The sequence below is a fragment of the Platichthys flesus genome, chromosome 8 (assembly GCF_949316205.1).
Source record: "Platichthys flesus chromosome 8, fPlaFle2.1, whole genome shotgun sequence".
Lineage (NCBI taxonomy): Eukaryota > Metazoa > Chordata > Actinopteri > Pleuronectiformes > Pleuronectidae > Platichthys > Platichthys flesus.
Window position 1 is genome coordinate 21,329,913 of NC_084952.1, and position 22,148 is coordinate 21,352,060.

A 22,148-nucleotide genomic window follows, 5' to 3' on the forward strand; every position below is an offset into this window, starting at 1 on the left:
TGCTGGGCCCATAACCCAGAGGTCGATGGATCGAAACCATCCTCTGCTAAAGGAATACTTTATCCACTCCATTGTTATGTTACCCTTGTCCTCACCTTCTAAACGTTAACTCATCTCCTGCTGAAAGTGACTTGCTTTGGCTTTTGAAGTTGAAAACGTGACAGAATAGACCCAACAGTTGAAGCCCTTAACTTGGCTGATAGTTTTGTGGTCTATTGATCTTGAGTAAAGCTCTATACTCCCATAGGGTATGTGTTTGAAGTTTCGAATGTTCTTCCATGTGTGTCTTCGATTTGATTGTCCAATTGTCGTCAAAGTGGACTTTTCATCGAAACGACTCAACATTTTTTGGGTTAAGTCATGTTTAATGGTAGTGTGGCCGAGTGGTCTAAGGTGCTGGATTTAGGCTCCAGTCTCTCAGGAGGCGTGGGTTCAAATCCCACCACTGCCAATTGACTGGTATTTGCATGTGTTGGCTACTTGTAGTACTTTCTACTGTACTGCAAAAGCCAGTAGCATATGGGGTATCCAATGAGGTGTACATGAGGACATTTTCTTTTTCTCCCGTCTGGTTTTCAAACGAGGTAAGAGTTAAGATGTGCACCTTCAGACTGGAGCACATGACTTCACATTTACCAATAACTTCCTTCAAGTCCTTTCGATTTACCTGCTGATAAAACCTTATAAAACCAAAGACTATGTTCGTGTGAAATTATATCATTAAACAAGAGCAGAGTGGCGCAGCCGAAGCGTGCTGGGCCCATAACCCAGAGGTCGATGGATCGAAACCATCCTCTGCTAAAGGAATACTTTATCCACTCCATTGTTATCTGTTATGTTACCCTTGTCCTCGCCTTCTAAACGTTAACTCATCTCCTGCTGAAAGTGACTTGCTTTGGCTTTTGAAGTTGAAAACGTGACAGAATAGACCCAACAGTTGAAGCCCTTAACTTGGCTGATAGTTTTGTGGTCTATTGATCTTGAGTAAAGCTCTATACTCCCATAGGGTATGTGTTTGAAGTTTTGAATGTTCTTCCATGTGTGTCTTCGATTTGATTGTCCAATTGTCGTCAAAGTGGACTTTTCATCGAAACGAGTCAAAATTTTTTGGGTTAAGTCATGTTTAATGGTAGTGTGGCCAAGTGGTCTAAGGCGCTGGATTTAGGCTCCAGTCTCTCAGGAGGCGTGGGTTCAAATCCCACCACTGCCAATTGACTGGTATTTGCATGTGTTGGCTACTTGTAGTACTTTCTACTGTACTGCAAAAGCCAGCTGAGCTTTGTAGCATATGGGGTATCCAATGAGGTGTACATGAGGACATTTTCTTTTTCTCCCGTCTGGTTTTCAAACGAGGTAAGAGTTAAGATGTGCACCTTCAGACTGGAGCACATGACTTCACATTTACCAATAACTTCCTTCAAGTCCTGTCGATTAAGCTGCTGATAAAACCTTATAAAACCAAAGACTATGTTCGTATGAAATTATATCATGAAACAAGAGCAGAGTGGCCAGCGGAAGCGTGCTGGGCCCATAACCCAGAGGTCGATGGATCGAAACCATCCTCTGCTAAAGGAATACTTTATCCACTCCATTGTTATCTGTTATGTTACCCTTGTCCTCGCCTTCTAAACGTTAACTCATCTCCTGCTGAAAGTGACTTCCTTTGGCTTTTGAAGTTGAAAATGTGACAGAATAGACCCAACAGTTGAAGCCCTTAACTTGGCTGATAGTTTTGTGGTCTTTTGATCTCGAGTAAAGCTCTATACTCCCACAGGGTATGTGTTTGAAGTTTCGAATGTTCTTCCATGTGTGTCTTCGATTTGATCGTCCAATTGTCATCAAAGTGTCATTTACATCTAAACCCCTCCTGTCTGTTTGGTTAAATCTAGTTTCCAACGGTAGTGTGGCCGAGTGGTCAAAGGCTCTTGATTAAGGCTCCAGTCTCTCAGGAGGCGTGGGTTCAAATCCCACCACTGCCAGTAGACTATCAGTTGAATGTATTGGCTACTTGCACATTATCTACTATAAGAAGCTCTCTTGTTGTTCAAAACTGCACCAGCCACCCAAGCTTTGAAGCACATGGGATATCCAATGAGGTGTACAGGAGGACATTTTCTTTTTCTCCCGTCTGGTTTTAAACGAGATAAGAGTTAAGATGTGCACCTTCAGACTGGAGCACATGACTTCACATTTACCAATAACTTCCTTCAAGTCCTGTCGATTAAGCTGCTGATAAAACCTTATAAAACCAAAGACCATGTTCGTAAGAAATTATATCATTAAACAAGAGCAGAGTGGCGCAGCGGAAGCGTGCTGGGCCCATAACCCAGAGGTCGATGGATCGAAACCATCCTCTGCTAAAGGAATACTTTATCCACTCCATTGTTATCTGTTATGTTACCCTTGTCCTCGCCTTCTAAACGTTAACTCATCTCCTGCTGAAAGTGACTTGCTTTGGCTTTTGAAGTTGAAAATGTGACAGAATAGACCCAACAGTTGAAGCCCTTAACTTGGCTGATAGTTTTGTGGTCTTTTGATCTCGAGTAAAGCTCTATACTCCCACAGGGTATGTGTTTGAAGTTTCGAATGTTTTTCCATGTGAGTCTTCGATTTGATTGTCCAATTGTCATCAAAGTGTCATTTACATCTAAACCCCTCCTGTCTGTTTGGTTAAATCTAGTTTCCAACGGTAGTGTGGCCGAGTGGTCTAAGGTGCTGGATTTAGGCTCCAGTCTCTCAGGAGGCGTGGGTTCAAATCCCACCACTGCCAATTGACTGGTATTTGCATGTGTTGGCTACTTGTAGTACTTTCTACTGTACTGCAAAAGCCAGTAGCATATGGGGTATCCAATGAGGTGTACATGAGGACATTTTCTTTTTCTCCCGTCTGGTTTTCAAACGAGGTAAGAGTTAAGATGTGCACCTTCAGACTGGAGCACATGACTTCACATTTACCAATAACTTCCTTCAAGTCCTGTCGATTAAGCTGCTGATAAAACCTTATAAAACCAAAGACTATGTTCGTATGAAATTATATCATTAAACAAGAGCAGAGTGGCGCAGCGGAAGCGTGCTGGGCCCATAACCCAGAGGTCGATGGATCGAAACCATCCTCTGCTAAAAGATTCCTTTATCTGTTATGTTACCCTTGTCCTCGCCTTCTAAACATTAACTCATCTCCTGCTGAAAGTGACTTGCTTTGGCTTTGAAGTTGAAAACGTGACAGAATAGAACCAACAGTTGAAGCCCCTAACTTGGCTGTTATTTTTGTGGTCTTTTGATCTCGAGTAAAGCTCTATACTCCCACAGGGTATGTGTTTGAAATTTCGAATGTTCTTTCATGTGTGTCTTCGATTTGATTGTCCAATTGTCATCAAAGTGTCATTTACATCTAAACCCCTCCTGTCTGTTTGGTTAAATCTAGTTTCCAACGGTAGTGTGGCCGAGTGGTCAAAGGCGCTGGATTAAGGCTCCAGTCTCTCAGGAGGCGTGGGTTCAAATCCCACCACTGCCAGTAGACTATCAGTTGAATGTATTGGCTACTTGCACATTATCTACTATAAGAAGCTCTCTTGTTGTTCAAAACTGCAACAGCCACCCGAGCTTTGAAGCACATGGGATATCCAATGAGGTGTACAGGAGGACATTTTCTTTTTCTCCCGTCTGGTTTTCAAACGAGGTAAGAGTTAAGATGTGCACCTTCAGACTGGAGCACATGACTTCACATTTACCAATAACTTCCTTCAAGGCCTGTCGATTTACCTGCTGATAAAACCTTATAAAACCAAAGACTATGTTCGTATGAAATTATATCATTAAACAAGAGCAGAGTGGCGCAGAGGAAGCGTGCTGGGCCCATAACCCAGAGGTCGATGGATCGAAACCATCCTCTGCTAAAGGAATACTTTATCCACTCCATTGTTATCTGTTATGTTACCCTTGTCCTCGCCTTCTAAACGTTAACTCATCTCCTGAAGAAAGTGACTTGCTTTGGCTTTTGAAGTTGAAAACGTGACAGAATAGACCCAACAGTTGAAGCCCTTAACTTGGCTGATAGTTTTGTGGTCTAATGATCTTGAGTAAAGCTCTATACTCCCATAGGGTATGTGTTTGAAGTTTCGAATGTTCTTCCATGTGTGTCTTCGATTTGATTGTCCAATTGTCGTCAAAGTGGACTTTTCATTGAAACGACTCAAGATTTTTTGGGTTAAGTCACGTTTAATGGTAGTGTGGCCGAGTGGTCTAAGGCGCTGGATTTAGGCTCTAGTCTCTCAGGAGGCATGGGTTCAAATCCCACCACTGCCAATTGACTGGTATTTGCATGTGTTGGCTACTTGTAGTACTTTCTACTGTACTGCAAAAGCCAGCTGAGCTTTGTAGCATATGGGGTATCCAATGAGGTGTACATGAGGACATTTTCTTTTTCTCCCGTCTGGTTTTCAAACGAGGTAAGAGTTAAGATGTGCACCTTCAGACTGGAGCACATGACTTCACATTTACCAATAACTTCCTTCAAGTCCTGTCGATTAAGCTGCTGATAAACCTTATAAAACCAAAGACTATGTTCGTATGAAATTATATCATTAAACAAGAGCAGAGTGGCGCAGTGGAAGCGTGCTGGGCCCATAACCCAGAGGTCGATGGATCGAAACCATCCTCTGCTAAAAGATTCCTTTATCTGTTATGTTACCCTTGTCCTCGCCTTCTAAACGTTAACTCATCTCCTGCTGAAAGTGACTTGCTTTGGCTTTTGAAGTTGAAAACGTGACAGAATAGACCCAACAGTTGAAGCCCTTAAGTTGGCTGATAGTTTTGTGGTCTATTGATCTTGAGTAAAGCTCTATACTCCCATAGGGTATGTGTTTGAAGTTTTGAATGTTCTTCCATGTGTGTCTTCGATTTGATTGTCCAATTGTCGTCAAAGTGGACTTTTCATCGAAACGACTCAACATTTTTTGGGTTAAGTCATGTTTAATGGTAGTGTGGCCGAGTGGTCTAAGGCGCTGGATTTAGGCTCCAGTCTCTCAGGAGGCGTGGGTTCAAATCCCACCACTGCCAATTGACTGGTATTTGCATGTGTTGGCTACTTGTAGTACTTTCTACTGTACTGCAAAAGCCAGCTGAGCTTTGTAGCATATGGGGTATCCAATGAGGTGTACATGAGGACATTTTCTTTTTCTCCCGTCTGGTTTTCAAACGAGGTAAGAGTTAAGATGTGCACCTTCAGACTGGAGCACATGACTTCACATTTACCAATAACTTCCTTCAAGTCCTGTCGATTAAGCTGCTGATAAAACCTTATAAAACCAAAGACTATGTTCGTATGAAATTATATCATTAAACAAGAGCAGAGTGGCGCAGCGGAAGCGTGCTGGGCCCATAACCCAGAGGTCGATGGATCGAAACCATCCTCTGCTAAAAGATTCCTTTATCTGTTATGTTACCCTTGTCCTCGCCTTCTAAACATTAACTCATCTCCTGCTGAAAGTGACTTGCTTTGGCTTTGAAGTTTAAAACGTGACAGATTAGAACCAACAGTTGAAGCCCCTAACTTGGCTGTTATTTTTATGGTCTTTTGATCTCGAGTAAAGCTCTATACTCCCACAGGGCATGTGTTTGAAATTTCGAATGTTCTTTCATGTGTGTCTTCGATTTGATTGTCCAATTGTCATCAAAGTGTCATTTACATCTAAACCCCTCCTGTCTGTTTGGCTAAATCTAGTTTCCAACGGTAGTGTGGCAGAGTGGTCAAAGACGCTGGATTAAGGCTCCAGTCTCTCAGGTTCAAATCCCACCACTGCCAGTAGACCATCAGTTGAATTTATTGGCTACTTGCAGCTAATCTACTATAAGAAGCTCTCTTGTTGTTCAAAACTGCAACAGCCACCCGAGCTTTGAAGCACATGGGATATCCAATGAGGTGTACAGGAGGACATTTTCTTTTTCTCCCCTCTGGTTTTCAAACGAGGTAAGAGTTAAGATGTGCACCTTCAGACTGGAGCACATAACTTCACATTTACCAATAACTTCCTTCAAGTCCTTTCGATTTACCTGCTGATAAAACCTTATAAAACCAAAGACTATGTTCGTATGAAATTATATCATTAAACAAGAGCAGAGTGGCGCAGTGGAAGCGTGCTGGGCCCGTAACCCAGAGGTAGATGGATCGAAACCATCCTCTGCTAAAGGAATACTTTATCCACTCCATTGTTATCTGTTATGTTACCCTTGTCCTCGCCTTCTAAACGTTAACTCATCTCCTGCTGAAAGTGACTTGCTTTTGCATTTGAAGTTGAAAACGTGACAGAATAGACCCAACAGTTGAAGCCCTTAACTTGGCTGATAGTTTTGTGGTCTAATGATCTTGAGTAAAGCTCTATACTCCCATAGGGTATGTGTTTGAAGTTTCGAATGTTCTTCCATGTGTGTCTTCGATTTGATTGTCCAATTGTCGTCAAAGTGGACTTTTCATCGAAACGACTCAACATTTTTTGGGTTAAGTCATGTTTAATGGTAGTGTGGCCGACTGGTCTAAGGTGCTGGATTTAGGCTCCAGTCTCTCAGGAGGCGTGGGTTCAAATCCCACCACTGCCAATTGACTGGTATTTGCATGTGTTGGCTACTTGTAGTACTTTCTACTGTACTGCAAAAGCCAGTAGCATATGGGGTATCCAATGAGGTGTACATGAGGACATTTTCTTTTTCTCCCGTCTGGTTTTCAAACGAGGTAAGAGTTAAGATGTGCACCTTCAGACTGGAGCACATGACTTCACATTTACCAATAACTTCCTTCAAGTCCTGTCGATTAAGCTGCTGATAAAACCTTATAAAACCAAAGACTATGTTCGTATGAAATTATATCATTAAACAAGAGCAGAGTGGCGCAGCGGAAGCGTGCTGGGCCCATAACCCAGAGGTCGATGGATCCAAACCATCCTCTGCTAAAAGATTCCTTTATCTGTTATGTTACCCTTGTCCTCGCCTTCTAAACATTAACTCATCTCCTGCTGAAAGTGACTTGCTTTGGCTTTGAAGTTGAAAACGTGACAGAATAGAACCAACAGTTGAAGCCCTTAACTTGGCTGATAGTTTTGTGGTCTTTTGATCTCGAGTAAAGCTCTATACTCCCACAGGGTATGTGTTTGAAATTTCGAATGTTCTTTCATGTTTGTCTTCGATTTGATTGTCCAATTGTCATCAAAGTGTCATTTACATCTAAACCCCTCCTGTCTGTTTGGTTAAATCTAGTTTCCAACGGTAGTGTGGCCGAGTGGTCAAAGGCGCTGGATTGAGGCGTGGGTTCAAATCCCACCACTGCCAGTAGACTATCAGTTGAATGTATTGGCTACTTGCACATTATCTACTATAAGAAGCTCTCTTGTTGTTCAAAACTGCAACAGCCACCCGAGCTTTGAAGCACATGGGATATCCAATGAGGTGTACAGGAGGACATTTTCTTTTTCTCCCGTCTGGTTTTCAAACGAGGTAAGAGTTAAGATGTGCACCTTCAGACTGGAGCACATGACTTCACATTTACCAATAACTTCCTTCAAGTCCTGTCGATTAAGCTGCTGATAAAACCTTATAAAACCAAAGACTATGTTCGTATGAAATTATATCATTAAACAAGAGCAGAGTGGCGCAGCGGAAGCGTGCTGGGCCCATAACCCAGAGGTCGATGGATCGAAACCATCCTCTGCTAAAGGAATACTTTATCCACTCCATTGTTATCTGTTATGTTACCCTTGTTCTCGCCTTCTAAACGTTAACTCATCTCCTGCTGAAAGTGACTTGCTTTGGCTTTGAAGTTGAAAACGTGACAGAATAGAACCAACAGTTGAAGCCCTTAACTTGGCTGATAGTTTTGTGGTCTTTTGATCTCGAGTAAAGCTCTATACTCCCACAGGGTATGTGTTTGAAGTTTCGAATGTTCTTCCATGTGTGTCTTCGATTTGATTGTCCAATTGTCATCAAAGTGTCATTTACATCTAAACCCCTCCTGTCTGTTTGGTTAAATCTAGTTTCCAATGGTACTGTGGCAGAGTGGTCAAAGGAGCTGGATTAAGGCTCCAGTCTCTCAGGAGGGGTGGGTTCAAATCCTACCACTGCCAGTAGACTATCAGTTGAATTTATTGGCTACTTGCACCTTATCTACTATAAGAAGCTCTCTTGTTGTTCAAAACTGCAACAGCCACCCAAGCTTTGAAGCACATGGGATATCAAATGAGGTGTACAGGAGGACATTTTCTTTGTCTCCCGTCTGGTTTTCAAACGAGGTAAGAGTTAAGATGTGCACCTTCAGACTGGAGCACATAACTTCACATTTACCAATAACTTCCTTCAAGTCCTTTCGATTTACCTGCTGATAAAACCTTATAAAACCAAAGACTATGTTCGTGTGAAATTATATCATTAAACAAGAGCAGAGTGGCGCAACCGAAGCGTGCTGGGCCCATAACCCAGAGGTCGATGGATCGAAACCATCCTCTGCTAAAGGAATACTTTATCCACTCCATTGTTATCTGTTATGTTACCCTTGTCCTCGCCTTCTAAACGTTAACTCATCTCCTGCTGAAAGTGACTTGCTTTGGCTTTTGAAGTTGAAAACGTGACAGAATAGACCCAACAGTTGAAGCCCTTAACTTGGCTGATAGTTTTGTGGTCTATTGATCTTGAGTAAAGCTCTATACTCCCATAGGGTATGTGTTTGAAGTTTTGAATGTTCTTCCATGTGTGTCTTCGATTTGATTGTCCAATTGTCGTCAAAGTGGACTTTTCATCGAAACGAGTCAACATTTTTTGGGTTAAGTCATGTTTAATGGTAGTGTGGCCGAGTGGTCTAAGGCGCTGGATTTAGGCTCCAGTCTCTCAGGAGGCGTGGGTTCAAATCCCACCACTGCCAATTGACTGGTATTTGCATGTGTTGGCTACTTGTAGTACTTTCTACTGTACTGCAAAAGCCAGCTGAGCTTTGTAGCATATGGGGTATCCAATGAGGTGTACATGAGGACATTTTCTTTTTCTCCCGTCTGGTTTTCAAACGAGGTAAGAGTTAAGATGTGCACCTTCAGACTGGAGCACATGACTTCACATTTACCAATAACTTCCTTCAAGTCCTGTCGATTAAGCTGCTGATAAAACCTTATAAAACCAAAGACTATGTTCGTATGAAATTATATCATTAAACAAGAGCAGAGTGGCGCAGCGGAAGCGTGCTGGGCCCATAACCCAGAGGTCGATGGATCCAAACCATCCTCTGCTAAAAGATTCCTTTATCTGTTATGTTACCCTTGTCCTCGACTTCTAAACATTAACTCATCTCCTGCTGAAAGTGACTTGCTTTGGCTTTGAAGTTGAAAACGTGACAGAATAGAACCAACAGTTGAAGCCCTTAACTTGGCTGATAGTTTTGTGGTCTTTTGATCTCGAGTAAAGCTCTATACTCCCACAGGGTATGTGTTTGAAATTTCGAATGTTCTTTCATGTTTGTCTTCGATTTGATTGTCCAATTGTCATCAAAGTGTCATTTACATCTAAACCCCTCCTGTCTGTTTGGTTAAATCTAGTTTCCAACGGTAGTGTGGCCGAGTGGTCAAAGGCGCTGGATTGAGGCGTGGGTTCAAATCCCACCACTGCCAGTAGACTATCAGTTGAATGTATTGGCTACTTGCACATTATCTACTATAAGAAGCTCTCTTGTTGTTCAAAACTGCAACAGCCACCCGAGCTTTGAAGCACATGGGATATCCAATGAGGTGTACAGGAGGACATTTTCTTTTTCTCCCGTCTGGTTTTCAAACGAGGTAAGAGTTAAGATGTGCACCTTCAGACTGGAGCACATGACTTCACATTTACCAATAACTTCCTTCAAGTCCTGTCGATTAAGCTGCTGATAAAACCTTATAAAACCAAAGACTATGTTCGTATGAAATTATATCATTAAACAAGAGCAGAGTGGCGCAGCGGAAGCGTGCTGGGCCCATAACCCAGAGGTCGATGGATCGAAACCATCCTCTGCTAAAGGAATACTTTATCCACTCCATTGTTATCTGTTATGTTACCCTTGTTCTCGCCTTCTAAACGTTAACTCATCTCCTGCTGAAAGTGACTTGCTTTGGCTTTTGAAGTTGAAAATGTGACAGAATAGACCCAACAGTTGAAGCCCTTAACTTGGCTGATAGTTTTGTGGTCTTTTGATCTCGAGTAAAGCTCTATACTCCCACAGGGTATGTGTTTGAAGTTTCGAATGTTCTTCCATGTGTGTCTTCGATTTGATTGTCCAATTGTCATCAAAGTGTCATTTACATCTAAACCCCTCCTGTCTGTTTGGTTAAATCTAGTTTCCAATGGTACTGTGGCAGAGTGGTCAAAGGAGCTGGATTAAGGCTCCAGTCTCTCAGGAGGGGTGGGTTCAAATCCTACCACTGCCAGTAGACTATCAGTTGAATTTATTGGCTACTTGCACCTTATCTACTATAAGAAGCTCTCTTGTTGTTCAAAACTGCAACAGCCACCCAAGCTTTGAAGCACATGGGATATCAAATGAGGTGTACAGGAGGACATTTTCTTTGTCTCCCGTCTGGTTTTCAAACGAGGTAAGAGTTAAGATGTGCACCTTCAGACTGGAGCACATAACTTCACATTTACCAATAACTTCCTTCAAGTCCTTTCGATTTACCTGCTGATAAAACCTTATAAAACCAAAGACTATGTTCGTGTGAAATTATATCATTAAACAAGAGCAGAGTGGCGCAGCCGAAGCGTGCTGGGCCCATAACCCAGAGGTCGATGGATCGAAACCATCCTCTGCTAAAGGAATACTTTATCCACTCCATTGTTATCTGTTATGTTACCCTTGTCCTCGCCTTCTAAACGTTAACTCATCTCCTGCTGAAAGTGACTTGCTTTGGCTTTTGAAGTTGAAAACGTGACAGAATAGACCCAACAGTTGAAGCCCTTAACTTGGCTGATAGTTTTGTGGTCTATTGATCTTGAGTAAAGCTCTATACTCCCATAGGGTATGTGTTTGAAGTTTTGAATGTTCTTCCATGTGTGTCTTCGATTTGATTGTCCAATTGTCGTCAAAGTGGACTTTTCATCGAAACGAGTCAACATTTTTTGGGTTAAGTCATGTTTAATGGTAGTGTGGCCAAGTGGTCTAAGGCGCTGGATTTAGGCTCCAGTCTCTCAGGAGGCGTGGGTTCAAATCCCACCACTGCCAATTGACTGGTATTTGCATGTGTTGGCTACTTGTAGTACTTTCTACTGTACTGCAAAAGCCAGCTGAGCTTTGTAGCATATGGGGTATCCAATGAGGTGTACATGAGGACATTTTCTTTTTCTCCCGTCTGGTTTTCAAACGAGGTAAGAGTTAAGATGTGCACCTTCAGACTGGAGCACATGACTTCACATTTACCAATAACTTCCTTCAAGTCCTGTCGATTAAGCTGCTGAAAACCTTATAAAACCAAAGACTATGTTCGTATGAAATTATATCATGAAACAAGAGCAGAGTGGCCAGCGGAAGCGTGCTGGGCCCATAACCCAGAGGTCGATGGATCGAAACCATCCTCTGCTAAAGGAATACTTTATCCACTCCATTGTTATCTGTTATGTTACCCTTGTCCTCGCCTTCTAAACGTTAACTCATCTCCTGCTGAAAGTGACTTCCTTTGGCTTTTGAAGTTGAAAATGTGACAGAATAGACCCAACAGTTGAAGCCCTTAACTTGGCTGATAGTTTTGTGGTCTTTTGATCTCGAGTAAAGCTCTATACTCCCACAGGGTATGTGTTTGAAGTTTCGAATGTTCTTCCATGTGTGTCTTCGATTTGATCGTCCAATTGTCATCAAAGTGTCATTTACATCTAAACCCCTCCTGTCTGTTTGGTTAAATCTAGTTTCCAACGGTAGTGTGGCCGAGTGGTCAAAGGTGCTGGATTAAGGCTCCAGTCTCTCAGGAGGCGTGGGTTCAAATCCCACCCCTGCCAGTAGACTATCAGTTGAATTTTTTGGCTACTTGCAGCTTATCTACTATAAGAAGCTCTCTTGTTGTTCAAAACTGCAACAGCCACCCGAGCTTTGAAGCACATGGGATATCCAATGAGGTGTACAGGAGGTCATTTTCTTTTTCTCCCGTCTGGTTTTCAAACAAGGTAAGAGTTAAGATGTGCACCTTCAGACTGGAGCACATAACTTCACATTTACCAATAACTTCCTTCAAGTCCTTTCGATTTACCTGCTGATAAAACCTTATAAAACCAAAGACTATGTTCGTATGAAATTATATCATTAAACAAGAGCAGAGTGGCGCAGCGGAAGCGTGCTGGGCCCATAACCCAGAGGTCGATGGAACGAAACCATCCTCTGCTAAAGGAATACTTTATCCACTCCATTGTTATCTGTTATGTTACCCTTGTCCTCGCCTTCTAAACGTTAACTCATCTCCTGCTGAAAGTGACTTGCTTTGGCTTTTGAAGTTGAAAATGTGACAGAATAGACCCAACAGTTGAAGCCCTTAACTTGGCTGATAGTTTTGTGGTCTTTTGATCTCGAGTAAAGCTCTATACTCCCACAGGGTATGTGTTTGAAGTTTCGAATGTTCTTCCATGTGTGTCTTCGATTTGATTGTCCAATTGTCATCAAAGTGTCATTTACATCTAAACCCCTCCTGTCTGTTTGGTTAAATCTAGTTTCCAACGGTAGGGTGGCCGAGTGGTCAAAGGTGCTGGATTAAGGCTCCAGTCTCTCAGGAGGGGTGGGTTCAAATCCTACCACTGCCAGTAGACTATCAGTTGAATTTATTGTCTACTTGCAGCTTATCTACTATAAGAAGCTCTCTTGTTGTTCAAAACTCCAACAGCCACCCGAGCTTTGAAGCACATGGGATATCCAATGAGGTGTACAGGAGGACATTTTCTTTTTCTCCCGTCTGGTTTTCAAACGAGGTAAGAGTTAAGATGTGCACCTTCAGACTGGAGCACATAACTTCACATTTACCAATAACTTCCTTCAAGTCCTTTCGATTTACCTGCTGATAAAACCTTATAAAACCAAAGACTATGTTCGTATGAAATTATATCATTAAACAAGAGCAGAGTGGCGCAGCCGAAGCGTGCTGGGCCCATAACCCAGAGGTCGATGGATCGAAACCATCCTCTGCTAAAGGAATACTTTATCCACTCCATTGTTATGTTACCCTTGTCCTCACCTTCTAAACGTTAACTCATCTCCTGCTGAAAGTGACTTGCTTTGGCTTTTGAAGTTGAAAACGTGACAGAATAGACCCAACAGTTGAAGCCCTTAACTTGGCTGATAGTTTTGTGGTCTATTGATCTTGAGTAAAGCTCTATACTCCCATAGGGTATGTGTTTGAAGTTTCGAATGTTCTTCCATGTGTGTCTTCGATTTGATTGTCCAATTGTCGTCAAAGTGGACTTTTCATCGAAACGACTCAACATTTTTTGGGTTAAGTCATGTTTAATGGTAGTGTGGCCGAGTGGTCTAAGGTGCTGGATTTAGGCTCCAGTCTCTCAGGAGGCGTGGGTTCAAATCCCACCACTGCCAATTGACTGGTATTTGCATGTGTTGGCTACTTGTAGTACTTTCTACTGTACTGCAAAAGCCAGTAGCATATGGGGTATCCAATGAGGTGTACATGAGGACATTTTCTTTTTCTCCCGTCTGGTTTTCAAACGAGGTAAGAGTTAAGATGTGCACCTTCAGACTGGAGCACATGACTTCACATTTACCAATAACTTCCTTCAAGTCCTTTCGATTTACCTGCTGATAAAACCTTATAAAACCAAAGACTATGTTCGTGTGAAATTATATCATTAAACAAGAGCAGAGTGGCGCAGCCGAAGCGTGCTGGGCCCATAACCCAGAGGTCGATGGATCGAAACCATCCTCTGCTAAAGGAATACTTTATCCACTCCATTGTTATCTGTTATGTTACCCTTGTCCTCGCCTTCTAAACGTTAACTCATCTCCTGCTGAAAGTGACTTGCTTTGGCTTTTGAAGTTGAAAACGTGACAGAATAGACCCAACAGTTGAAGCCCTTAACTTGGCTGATAGTTTTGTGGTCTATTGATCTTGAGTAAAGCTCTATACTCCCATAGGGTATGTGTTTGAAGTTTTGAATGTTCTTCCATGTGTGTCTTCGATTTGATTGTCCAATTGTCGTCAAAGTGGACTTTTCATCGAAACGAGTCAAAATTTTTTGGGTTAAGTCATGTTTAATGGTAGTGTGGCCAAGTGGTCTAAGGCGCTGGATTTAGGCTCCAGTCTCTCAGGAGGCGTGGGTTCAAATCCCACCACTGCCAATTGACTGGTATTTGCATGTGTTGGCTACTTGTAGTACTTTCTACTGTACTGCAAAAGCCAGCTGAGCTTTGTAGCATATGGGGTATCCAATGAGGTGTACATGAGGACATTTTCTTTTTCTCCCGTCTGGTTTTCAAACGAGGTAAGAGTTAAGATGTGCACCTTCAGACTGGAGCACATGACTTCACATTTACCAATAACTTCCTTCAAGTCCTGTCGATTAAGCTGCTGATAAAACCTTATAAAACCAAAGACTATGTTCGTATGAAATTATATCATGAAACAAGAGCAGAGTGGCCAGCGGAAGCGTGCTGGGCCCATAACCCAGAGGTCGATGGATCGAAACCATCCTCTGCTAAAGGAATACTTTATCCACTCCATTGTTATCTGTTATGTTACCCTTGTCCTCGCCTTCTAAACGTTAACTCATCTCCTGCTGAAAGTGACTTCCTTTGGCTTTTGAAGTTGAAAATGTGACAGAATAGACCCAACAGTTGAAGCCCTTAACTTGGCTGATAGTTTTGTGGTCTTTTGATCTCGAGTAAAGCTCTATACTCCCACAGGGTATGTGTTTGAAGTTTCGAATGTTCTTCCATGTGTGTCTTCGATTTGATCGTCCAATTGTCATCAAAGTGTCATTTACATCTAAACCCCTCCTGTCTGTTTGGTTAAATCTAGTTTCCAACGGTAGTGTGGCCGAGTGGTCAAAGGCTCTTGATTAAGGCTCCAGTCTCTCAGGAGGCGTGGGTTCAAATCCCACCACTGCCAGTAGACTATCAGTTGAATGTATTGGCTACTTGCACATTATCTACTATAAGAAGCTCTCTTGTTGTTCAAAACTGCACCAGCCACCCAAGCTTTGAAGCACATGGGATATCCAATGAGGTGTACAGGAGGACATTTTCTTTTTCTCCCGTCTGGTTTTAAACGAGATAAGAGTTAAGATGTGCACCTTCAGACTGGAGCACATGACTTCACATTTACCAATAACTTCCTTCAAGTCCTGTCGATTAAGCTGCTGATAAAACCTTATAAAACCAAAGACCATGTTCGTAAGAAATTATATCATTAAACAAGAGCAGAGTGGCGCAGCGGAAGCGTGCTGGGCCCATAACCCAGAGGTCGATGGATCGAAACCATCCTCTGCTAAAGGAATACTTTATCCACTCCATTGTTATCTGTTATGTTACCCTTGTCCTCGCCTTCTAAACGTTAACTCATCTCCTGCTGAAAGTGACTTGCTTTGGCTTTTGAAGTTGAAAATGTGACAGAATAGACCCAACAGTTGAAGCCCTTAACTTGGCTGATAGTTTTGTGGTCTTTTGATCTCGAGTAAAGCTCTATACTCCCACAGGGTATGTGTTTGAAGTTTCGAATGTTTTTCCATGTGAGTCTTCGATTTGATTGTCCAATTGTCATCAAAGTGTCATTTACATCTAAACCCCTCCTGTCTGTTTGGTTAAATCTAGTTTCCAACGGTAGTGTGGCCGAGTGGTCTAAGGTGCTGGATTTAGGCTCCAGTCTCTCAGGAGGCGTGGGTTCAAATCCCACCACTGCCAATTGACTGGTATTTGCATGTGTTGGCTACTTGTAGTACTTTCTACTGTACTGCAAAAGCCAGTAGCATATGGGGTATCCAATGAGGTGTACATGAGGACATTTTCTTTTTCTCCCGTCTGGTTTTCAAACGAGGTAAGAGTTAAGATGTGCACCTTCAGACTGGAGCACATGACTTCACATTTACCAATAACTTCCTTCAAGTCCTGTCGATTAAGCTGCTGATAAAACCTTATAAAACCAAAGACTATGTTCGTATGAAATTATATCATTAAACAAGAGCACAGTGGCGCAGCGGAAGCGTGCTGGGCCCATAACCCAGAGGTCGATGGATCCAAACCATCCTCTGCTAAAAGATTCCTTTATCTGTTATGTTACCCTTGTCCTCGCCTTCTAAACATTAACTCATCTCCTGCTGAAAGTGACTGGCTTTGGCTTTGAAGTTGAAAACGTGACAGAATAGAACCAACAGTTGAAGCCCTTAACTTGGCTGATAGTTTTGTGGTCTTTTGATCTCGAGTAAAGCTCTATACTCCCACAGGGTATGTGTTTGAAATTTCGAATGTTCTTTCATGTTTGTCTTCGATTTGATTGTCCAATTGTCATCAAAGTGTCATTTACATCTAAACCCCTCCTGTCTGTTTGGTTAAATCTATTTTCCAACGGTAGTGTGGCCGAGTGGTCAAAGGCGCTGGATTAAGGCTCCAGTCTCTCAGGAGGCGTGGGTTCAAATCCCACCACTGCCAGTAGACTATCAGTTGAATGTATTGGCTACTTGCACATTATCTACTATAAGAAGCTCTCTTGTTGTTCAAAACTGCAACAGCCACCCGAGCTTTGAAGCACATGGGATATCCAATGAGGTGTACAGGAGGACATTTTCTTTTTCTCCCGTCTGGTTTTAAACGAGATAAGAGTTAAGATGTGCACCTTCAGACTGGAGCACATGACTTCACATTTACCAATAACTTCCTTCAAGTCCTGTCAATTTAACTGCTGATAAAACCTTATAAAACCAAAGACCATGTTCGTATGAAATTATATCATTAAACAAGAGCAGAGTGGCGCAGCGGAAGCGTGCTGGGCCCATAACCCAGAGGTGATGGATCGAAACCATCCTCTGCTAAAGGAATACTTTATCCACTCCATTGTTATCTGTTATGTTACCCTTGTCCTCGCCTTCTAAACGTTAACTCATCTCCTGCTGAAAGTGACTTGCTTTGGCTTTTGAAGTTGAAAACGTGACAGAATAGACCCAACAGTTGAAGCCCTTAACTTGGCTGATAGTTTTGTGGTCTAATGATCTTGAGTAAAGCTCTATACTCCCATAGGGTATGTGTTTGAAGTTCGAATGTTCTTCCATGTGTGTCTTAGATTTGATTGTCCAATTGTCGTCAAAGTGGACTTTTCATCGAAACGACTCAAGATTTTTTGGGTTAAGTCATGTTTAATGGTAGTGTGGCCGAGTGGTCTAAGGCGCATTTAGGCTCTAGTCTCTCAGGAGGCGTGGGTTCAAATCCCACCACTGCCAATTGACTGGTATTTGCATGTGTTGGCTACTTGTAGTACTTTCTTCTGTACTGCAAAAGCCAGTAGCATATGGGGTATCCAATGAGGTGTACATGAGGACATTTTCTTTTTCTCCCGTCTGGTTTTCAAACGAGGTAAGAGTTAAGATGTGCACCTTCAGACTGGAGCACATGACTTCACATTTACCAATAACTTCCTTCAAGTCCTGTCGATTAAGCTGCTGATAAAACCTTATAAAACCAAAGACTATGTTCGTATGAAATTATATCATTAAACAAGAGCAGAGTGGCGCAGCGGAAGCGTGCTGGGCCCATAACCCAGAGGTCGATGGATCGAAACCATCCTCTGCTAAAGGAATACTTTATCCACTCCATTGTTATCTGTTATGTTACCCTTGTCCTCGCCTTCTAAACGTTAACTCATCTCCTGCTGAAAGTGACTTGCTTTGGCTTTTGAAGTTGAAAATGTGACAGAATAGACCCAACAGTTGAAGCCCTTAACTTGGCTGATAGTTTTGTGGTCTTTTGATCTCGAGTAAAGCTCTATACTCCCACAGGGTATGTGTTTGAAGTTTCGAATGTTTTTCCATGTGTGTCTTCGATTTGATTGTCCAATTGTCATCAAAGTGTCATTTACATCTAAACCCCTCCTGTCTGTTTGGTTAAATCTAGTTTCCAACGGTAGTGTGGCCGAGTGGTCTAAGGTGCTGGATTTAGGCTCCAGTCTCTCAGGAGGCGTGGGTTCAAATCCCACCACTGCCAATTGACTGGTATTTGCATGTGTTGGCTACTTGTAGTACTTTCTACTGTACTGCAAAAGCCAGTAGCATATGGGGTATCCAATGAGGTGTACATGAGGACATTTTCTTTTTCTCCCGTCTGGTTTTCAAACGAGGTAAGAGTTAAGATGTGCACCTTCAGACTGGAGCACATGACTTCACATTTACCAATAACTTCCTTCAAGTCCTGTCGATTAAGCTGCTGATAAAACCTTATAAAACCAAAGACTATGTTCGTATGAAATTATATCATTAAACAAGAGCAGAGTGGCGCAGCGGAAGCGTGCTGGGCCCATAACCCAGAGGTCGATGGATCGAAACCATCCTCTGCTAAAAGATTCCTTTATCTGTTATGTTACCCTTGTCCTCGCCTTCTAAACATTAACTCATCTCCTGCTGAAAGTGACTTGCTTTGGCTTTGAAGTTGAAAACGTGACAGAATAGAACCAACAGTTGAAGCCCATAACTTGGCTGTTATTTTTGTGGTCTTTTGATCTCGAGTAAAGCTCTATACTCCCACAGGGTATGTGTTTGAAATTTCGAATGTTCTTTCATTATTGTCTTCGATTTGATTGTCCAATTGTCATCAAAGTGTCATTTACATCTAAACCCCTCCTGTCTGTTTGGTTAAATGTAGTTTCCAACGGTAGTGTGGCCGAGTGGTCAAAGGCGCTGGATTAAGGCTCCAGTCTCTCAGGAGGCGTGGGTTCAAATCCCACCACTGCCAGTAGACTATCAGTTGAATGTATTGGCTACTTGCACATTATCTACTATAAGAAGCTCTCTTGTTGTTCAAAACTGCAACAGCCACCCAAGCTTTGAAGCACATGGGATATCCAATGAGGTGTACAGGAGGACATTTTCCTTTTCTCCCTTCTGGTTTTAAACGAGATAAGAGTTAAGATGTGCACCTTCAGACTGGAGCACATGACTTCACATTTACCAATAACTTACTTCAAGTCCTGTCGATTAAGCTGCTGATAAAACCTTATAAAACCAAAGACCATGTTCGTATGAAATTATATCATTAAACAAGAGCAGAGTGGCGCAGCGGAAGCGTGCTGGGCCCATAACCCAGAGGTCGATGGATCGAAACCATCCTCTGCTAAAGGAATACTTTATCCACTCCATTGTTATGTTACCCTTGTCCTCGCCTTCTAAACGTTAACTCATCTCCTGCTGAAAGTGACTTGCTTTGGCTTTTGAAGTTGAAAACGTGACAGAATAGACCCAACAGTTGAAGCCCTTAACTTGGCTGATAGTTTTGTGGTCTATTGATCTTGAGTAAAGCTCTATACTCCCATAGGGTATGTGTTTGAAGTTTTGAATGTTCTTCCATGTGTGTCTTCGATTTGATTGTCCAATTGTCGTCAAAGTGGACTTTTCATCGAAACGACTCAACATTTTTTGGGTTAAGTCATGTTTAATGGTAGTGTGGCCGAGTGGTCTAAGGCGCTGAATTTAGGCTCCAGTCTCTCAGGAGGCATGGGTTCAAATCCCACCACTGCCAGTAGACTATCAGTTGAATGTATTGGCTACTTGCACATTATCAACTATAAGAGGCTCTCTTGTTGTTCAAAACTGCAACAGCCACCCGTGCTTTGAAGCACATGGGATATCCAATGAGGTGTACTAGAGGACATTTTCTTTTTCTCCCGTCTGGTTTTAAACGAGATAAGAGTTAAGATGTGCACCTTCAGACTGGAGCACATGACTTCACATTTACCAATAACTTCCTTCAAGTCCTGTCGATTTAACTGCTGATAAAACCTTATAAAACCAAAGACTATGTTCGTATGAAATTATATCATTAAACAAGAGCAGAGTGGCGCAGCGGAAGCGTGCTGGGCCCATAACCCAGAGGTCGATGGATCGAAACCATTCTCTGCTAAAGGAATACTTTAACCACTCCATTGTTATCTGTTATGTTACCCTTGTCCTCGCCTTCTAAACGTTAACTCATCTCCTGCTGAAAGTGACTTGCTTTGGCTTTTGAAGTTGAAAATGTGACAGAATAGACCCAACAGTTGAAGCCCTTAACTTGGCTGATAGTTTTGTGGTCTTTTGATCTCGAGTAAAGCTCTATACTCCCACAGGGTATGTGTTTGAAGTTTCGAATGTTCTTCCATGTGTGTCTTCGATTTGATTGTCCAATTTTCATCAAAGTGGACTTTTCATCGAAACGACTCAACATTTTTTGGGTTAAGTCATGTTTAATGGTAGTGTGGCCGAGTGGTCTAAGGTGTTGGATTTAGGCTCCAGTCTCTCAGGAGGCGTGGGTTCAAATCCCACCACTGCCAATTGACTGGTATTTGCATGTGTTGGCTACTTGTAGTACTTTATACTGTACTGCAAAAGCCAGTAGCATATGGGGTATCCAATGAGGTGTACATGAGGACATTTTCTTTTTCTCCCGTCTGGTTTTCAAACGAGGTAAGAGTTAAGATGTGCACCTTCAGACTGGAGCACATGACTTCACATTTACCAATAACTTCCTTCAAGTCCTGTCGATTAAGCTGCTGATAAAACCTTATAAAACCAAAGACTATGTTCGTATGAAATTATATCAATAAACAAAAGCAGAGTGGCGCAGCGGAAGCGTGCTGGGCCCAGAACCCAGAGGTCGATGGATCGAAACCATCCTCTGCTAAAAGATTCCTTTATCTGTTATGTTACCCTTGTCCTCGCCTTCTAAACATTAACTCATCTCCTGCTGAAAGTGACTTGCTTTGGCTTTGAAGTTGAAAACGTGACAGAATAGAACCAACAGTTGAAGCCCCTAACTTGGCTGTTAGTTTTGTGGTCTTTTGATCTCGAGTAAAGCTCTATACTCCCACAGGGTATGTGTTTGAAATTTCGAATGTTCTTTCATGTTTGTCTTCGATTTGATTGTCCAATTGTCATCAAAGTGTCATTTACATCTAAACCCCTCCTGTCTGTTTGGTTAAATCTAGTTTCCAACGGTAGTGTGGCCGAGTGGTCAAAGGCGCTGGTTTAAGGCTCCAGTCTCTCAGGAGGCGTGGGTTCAAATCCCACCACTGCCAGTAGACTATCAGTTGAATGTATTGGCTACTTGCACATTATCTACTGTAAGAAGCTCTCTTGTTGTTCAAAACTGCAACAGCCACCCGAGCTTTGAAGCACATGGGATATCCAATGAGGTGTACAGGAGGACATTTTCGTTTTCTCCCGTCTGGTTTTAAACGAGATAAGAGTTAAGATGTGCACCTTCAGATTGGAGCACATGACTTCACATTTACCAACAACTTCCTTCAAGTCCTGTCAATTTAACTGCTGATAAAACCTTATAAAACCAAAGACTGTGTTCGTATGAAATTATATCATTAAACAAGAGCAGAGTGGCGCAGCGGAAGCGTGCTGGGCCCATAACCCAGAGGTCGATGGATCGAAACCATCCTCTGCTAAAGGAATACTTTATCCACTCCATTGTTATCTGTTATGTTACCCTTGTCCTCGCCTTCTAAACGTTAACTCATCTCCTGCTGAAAGTGACTTGCTTTGGCTTTTGAAGTTGAAAACGTGACAGAATAGACCCAACAGTTGAAGCCCGTAACTTGGCTGATAGTTTTGTGGTCTAATGATCTTGAGTAAAGCTCTATACTCCCATAGGGTATGTGTTTGAAGTTTCGAATGTTCTTCCATGTGTGTCTTCGATTTGATTGTCCAATTGTCATCAAAGTGTCATTTACATCTAAACCCCTCCTGTCTGTTTGGTTAAATCTAGTTTCCAACGGTAGTGTGGCCGAGTGGTCAAAGGCGCTGGATTAAGGCTCCAGTCTCTCAGGAGGCGTGGGTTCAAATCCCACCACTGCCAGTAGACTATCAGTTGAATGTATTGGCCACTTGCACATTATCTACTGTAAGAAGCTCTCTTGTTGAGGACATTTTCTTTTTCTCCCTTCTGGTTGTCAAACGAGGTAAGAGTTAAGATGTGCATT

The 22,148-nt window shown here is 42.4% G+C and overlaps 31 non-coding genes across 31 annotated transcripts; all 31 read left to right on the forward strand.

Annotated features, from left to right (window-relative positions):
* The first annotated feature begins 369 nt into the window (after window positions 1–369).
* On the forward strand, window positions 370–451 carry trnal-uag (transfer RNA leucine (anticodon UAG)). The gene has a single exon. It is a non-coding gene; the product is annotated as a tRNA-Leu (tRNA).
* Window positions 452–1,128: 677 nt separating this feature from the next.
* Window positions 1,129–1,210, forward strand: trnal-uag (transfer RNA leucine (anticodon UAG)). The gene has a single exon. It is a non-coding gene; the product is annotated as a tRNA-Leu (tRNA).
* A 687-nt stretch (window positions 1,211–1,897) lies between these two features.
* trnal-aag (transfer RNA leucine (anticodon AAG)) lies at window positions 1,898–1,979 on the forward strand. Its single transcript is given in 2 exon segments — window positions 1,898–1,935; window positions 1,945–1,979. It is a non-coding gene; the product is annotated as a tRNA-Leu (tRNA).
* A 309-nt stretch (window positions 1,980–2,288) lies between these two features.
* Window positions 2,289–2,360, forward strand: trnam-cau (transfer RNA methionine (anticodon CAU)). Its single transcript has one exon. It is a non-coding gene; the product is annotated as a tRNA-Met (tRNA).
* Window positions 2,361–2,688: 328 nt separating this feature from the next.
* On the forward strand, window positions 2,689–2,770 carry trnal-uag (transfer RNA leucine (anticodon UAG)). Its single transcript has one exon. It is a non-coding gene; the product is annotated as a tRNA-Leu (tRNA).
* Window positions 2,771–3,048: 278 nt separating this feature from the next.
* trnam-cau (transfer RNA methionine (anticodon CAU)) lies at window positions 3,049–3,120 on the forward strand. The gene has a single exon. It is a non-coding gene; the product is annotated as a tRNA-Met (tRNA).
* Window positions 3,121–3,432: 312 nt separating this feature from the next.
* On the forward strand, window positions 3,433–3,514 carry trnal-aag (transfer RNA leucine (anticodon AAG)). Its single transcript has one exon. It is a non-coding gene; the product is annotated as a tRNA-Leu (tRNA).
* Window positions 3,515–4,592: 1,078 nt separating this feature from the next.
* On the forward strand, window positions 4,593–4,664 carry trnam-cau (transfer RNA methionine (anticodon CAU)). The gene has a single exon. It is a non-coding gene; the product is annotated as a tRNA-Met (tRNA).
* Window positions 4,665–4,976: 312 nt separating this feature from the next.
* trnal-uag (transfer RNA leucine (anticodon UAG)) lies at window positions 4,977–5,058 on the forward strand. Its single transcript has one exon. It is a non-coding gene; the product is annotated as a tRNA-Leu (tRNA).
* Window positions 5,059–5,346: 288 nt separating this feature from the next.
* Window positions 5,347–5,418, forward strand: trnam-cau (transfer RNA methionine (anticodon CAU)). Its single transcript has one exon. It is a non-coding gene; the product is annotated as a tRNA-Met (tRNA).
* Window positions 5,419–6,113: 695 nt separating this feature from the next.
* On the forward strand, window positions 6,114–6,185 carry trnat-cgu (transfer RNA threonine (anticodon CGU)). The gene has a single exon. It is a non-coding gene; the product is annotated as a tRNA-Thr (tRNA).
* A 1,445-nt stretch (window positions 6,186–7,630) lies between these two features.
* Window positions 7,631–7,702, forward strand: trnam-cau (transfer RNA methionine (anticodon CAU)). Its single transcript has one exon. It is a non-coding gene; the product is annotated as a tRNA-Met (tRNA).
* Window positions 7,703–8,820: 1,118 nt separating this feature from the next.
* Window positions 8,821–8,902, forward strand: trnal-uag (transfer RNA leucine (anticodon UAG)). The gene has a single exon. It is a non-coding gene; the product is annotated as a tRNA-Leu (tRNA).
* Window positions 8,903–9,948: 1,046 nt separating this feature from the next.
* On the forward strand, window positions 9,949–10,020 carry trnam-cau (transfer RNA methionine (anticodon CAU)). Its single transcript has one exon. It is a non-coding gene; the product is annotated as a tRNA-Met (tRNA).
* A 1,119-nt stretch (window positions 10,021–11,139) lies between these two features.
* On the forward strand, window positions 11,140–11,221 carry trnal-uag (transfer RNA leucine (anticodon UAG)). The gene has a single exon. It is a non-coding gene; the product is annotated as a tRNA-Leu (tRNA).
* A 685-nt stretch (window positions 11,222–11,906) lies between these two features.
* trnal-aag (transfer RNA leucine (anticodon AAG)) lies at window positions 11,907–11,988 on the forward strand. The gene has a single exon. It is a non-coding gene; the product is annotated as a tRNA-Leu (tRNA).
* Window positions 11,989–13,482: 1,494 nt separating this feature from the next.
* On the forward strand, window positions 13,483–13,564 carry trnal-uag (transfer RNA leucine (anticodon UAG)). Its single transcript has one exon. It is a non-coding gene; the product is annotated as a tRNA-Leu (tRNA).
* A 677-nt stretch (window positions 13,565–14,241) lies between these two features.
* trnal-uag (transfer RNA leucine (anticodon UAG)) lies at window positions 14,242–14,323 on the forward strand. The gene has a single exon. It is a non-coding gene; the product is annotated as a tRNA-Leu (tRNA).
* Window positions 14,324–15,010: 687 nt separating this feature from the next.
* Window positions 15,011–15,092, forward strand: trnal-aag (transfer RNA leucine (anticodon AAG)). Its single transcript is given in 2 exon segments — window positions 15,011–15,048; window positions 15,058–15,092. It is a non-coding gene; the product is annotated as a tRNA-Leu (tRNA).
* A 309-nt stretch (window positions 15,093–15,401) lies between these two features.
* On the forward strand, window positions 15,402–15,473 carry trnam-cau (transfer RNA methionine (anticodon CAU)). The gene has a single exon. It is a non-coding gene; the product is annotated as a tRNA-Met (tRNA).
* Window positions 15,474–15,801: 328 nt separating this feature from the next.
* trnal-uag (transfer RNA leucine (anticodon UAG)) lies at window positions 15,802–15,883 on the forward strand. Its single transcript has one exon. It is a non-coding gene; the product is annotated as a tRNA-Leu (tRNA).
* Window positions 15,884–16,545: 662 nt separating this feature from the next.
* On the forward strand, window positions 16,546–16,627 carry trnal-aag (transfer RNA leucine (anticodon AAG)). Its single transcript has one exon. It is a non-coding gene; the product is annotated as a tRNA-Leu (tRNA).
* Window positions 16,628–17,690: 1,063 nt separating this feature from the next.
* Window positions 17,691–17,762, forward strand: trnam-cau (transfer RNA methionine (anticodon CAU)). Its single transcript has one exon. It is a non-coding gene; the product is annotated as a tRNA-Met (tRNA).
* A 328-nt stretch (window positions 17,763–18,090) lies between these two features.
* Window positions 18,091–18,172, forward strand: trnal-uag (transfer RNA leucine (anticodon UAG)). Its single transcript has one exon. It is a non-coding gene; the product is annotated as a tRNA-Leu (tRNA).
* A 278-nt stretch (window positions 18,173–18,450) lies between these two features.
* Window positions 18,451–18,522, forward strand: trnam-cau (transfer RNA methionine (anticodon CAU)). The gene has a single exon. It is a non-coding gene; the product is annotated as a tRNA-Met (tRNA).
* A 312-nt stretch (window positions 18,523–18,834) lies between these two features.
* trnal-aag (transfer RNA leucine (anticodon AAG)) lies at window positions 18,835–18,916 on the forward strand. The gene has a single exon. It is a non-coding gene; the product is annotated as a tRNA-Leu (tRNA).
* A 309-nt stretch (window positions 18,917–19,225) lies between these two features.
* Window positions 19,226–19,297, forward strand: trnam-cau (transfer RNA methionine (anticodon CAU)). The gene has a single exon. It is a non-coding gene; the product is annotated as a tRNA-Met (tRNA).
* A 1,110-nt stretch (window positions 19,298–20,407) lies between these two features.
* trnal-uag (transfer RNA leucine (anticodon UAG)) lies at window positions 20,408–20,489 on the forward strand. The gene has a single exon. It is a non-coding gene; the product is annotated as a tRNA-Leu (tRNA).
* A 662-nt stretch (window positions 20,490–21,151) lies between these two features.
* trnal-aag (transfer RNA leucine (anticodon AAG)) lies at window positions 21,152–21,233 on the forward strand. The gene has a single exon. It is a non-coding gene; the product is annotated as a tRNA-Leu (tRNA).
* A 309-nt stretch (window positions 21,234–21,542) lies between these two features.
* On the forward strand, window positions 21,543–21,614 carry trnam-cau (transfer RNA methionine (anticodon CAU)). The gene has a single exon. It is a non-coding gene; the product is annotated as a tRNA-Met (tRNA).
* Window positions 21,615–21,942: 328 nt separating this feature from the next.
* trnal-aag (transfer RNA leucine (anticodon AAG)) lies at window positions 21,943–22,024 on the forward strand. The gene has a single exon. It is a non-coding gene; the product is annotated as a tRNA-Leu (tRNA).
* Window positions 22,025–22,148: the final 124 nt, after the last annotated feature.